The sequence below is a fragment of the Elephantulus edwardii genome, unplaced genomic scaffold, assembly GCF_000299155.1.
Source record: "Elephantulus edwardii isolate Elephantulus edwardi_28Jun2011 unplaced genomic scaffold, EleEdw1.0 scaffold00248, whole genome shotgun sequence".
NCBI classification, from domain to species: Eukaryota; Metazoa; Chordata; class Mammalia; order Macroscelidea; family Macroscelididae; genus Elephantulus; species Elephantulus edwardii.
The window spans coordinates 1053566-1055448 of NW_006399998.1; the positions used below are offsets into that span (position 1 = coordinate 1053566).

Sequence of the window (1883 nt, forward strand, 5' to 3'; positions counted from 1 at the left end):
AAAGCATCCTTGATTATAGCAACTCGAGGTTTGAATTTGTTCTTCAGTTCCCTGAGCTTAAGATATGCTGAGCGAGTTTGGCCCTTTTGATTTTCTGACTCCAACTCCTTGCACATTTCATTGTAATATTTTGCTTTGTCATCCCTTGCTGCCTCACTTACTTTGGCTATATTGCTAGGAGAGGCTTTTCCTTGGAGAGGGACATCATGTTTGGAAAGATGGTGTGTCAGTGGAAAAGAGGAAGACTCTCAAACAGGTGGATTAACAGTGACTGCAGTTCTAGGCTCAAGTATATCAGAGATGAAGAGGATGGCACAGGGTAGGGCAGGATTCAGATTTGTTGTTCACAGGGTCACTATAGGTTGTGTTTGACTCAACAGCACCAAACAAGAACAACAAACAATATGTACTAACCACAGAGCTATTTTTATAGTTTTGGAAGATAATCAAAAGAGATTCATATTCCACAGTGAACAAGCTTCTTAAATGGAAATATGAAGAAATAATACAATATACTCATTTTTTTCCACTTAAATTATGAGAGCAGTTTTACAAATCCAATACCCTTTCTACAAAACTCTCTGTGCATACTATCTGGAGATTAGAACAACATTCTCATTCTTATAAGTAATTCATTTTTAGCTTCAAACACAGTTTTCTTTTAGAATTGTGTGTCTGTGCCACTCATCTGACAAATGCCATTTTACCAGTGCACAGACCTCTGGAAAATCAACCTTTAATTCTGACATTTTCATGGGAAGAACATGTTTTTGCTCTTAGATGATAAGTATGTTCTATTTTCTGTTCTAAAGACATTGACTACAAGCAAAATTGAGTTAAAAATAAAACTCAACTGCTGTTGAGTTGGAACCAACTCATGCTGACCTTCCAGTGGGTTTTTGGAGGCTCTAATTTCATGGGAGGAGATTGCCTATCTCTCGTTTGGAGCCACTGGTGAAGGTTAACTATCCGGGAGGTTCTGACTTTGGGTCAGGGGTGCAACTCCCTATGAACTACACCATCAGAGCTCCGTTGGAGGTGCAGGTGAGGGAATGGAGGCATTCTGGGTCTTCTGAGTACAGTCTTCCATTGACACATGTGAAATGTACCAAAGATACAATGCTACACTAGGAGCATAAAGATTCTTCTTATTAACCAAGGTTTTGATTATCCAAGGTAGTTTCAGTCCCAATATTATCTCTGCATCTCTATTCTGGGATGATATGTGCAATAAAAAAATTAAGGATTGACAAAGCAATTGTTATTTAAAATAGCAAAGCATAAACAAAAGATATAAAAGCCACTATAAGCAACAATATAGGAGTTGCTGAACCAAATAAAATTAATAGTCCATCTAATTCAATTCTAGTTTTCATCACTGACCAATACTTGATGTGCAGAAAATTTAACACAATTTATGCACCTACTTGTTTCTGTGTTGTTACTTCTGGAAGGAAAATTTCTCTGGTCCTTACAGGTGATTAACTTACACCCTGAAGCATGTGATTTTATTATCTTTAAATCACTGTCTGGTCTTACAGAGCTGCAAATTTTACTTTAAGAGGTATAAAACAATGCATCTCATGTTCAGATTCTGGCTCGGGATTTGCCTCAATGGCTCTTAATTATCTGACTTCTATAAGTTTACATCATCCTATAAAATATTCCTTTATTTGGTTCAAATTTACTGTTCTTTAGTTAAACCGAATTTTGGATTTCTGTACTGTGGGTCATGATGATAAAGAACTTTGAACAATGTCCTGTATTACACATTTTTTTTTGTTAATTTCTTTATTTTTCATTTCAATGAACCTCTACAGAGATTTTGGAATTCCATTCATTCCTTGTTACACCCCTCTCCCCGCACCCCCCCCGCCCCCCGT

General features: G+C 37.0%; 1 protein-coding gene across 1 annotated transcript in view; it reads right to left on the reverse strand.

The window, feature by feature from the left end:
* The window catches only part of TOX (thymocyte selection-associated high mobility group box), a 538067-nt gene that overhangs the window by 28748 nt on the left and 507436 nt on the right, over positions 1–1883 (reverse strand). The window lies entirely within an intron of this gene.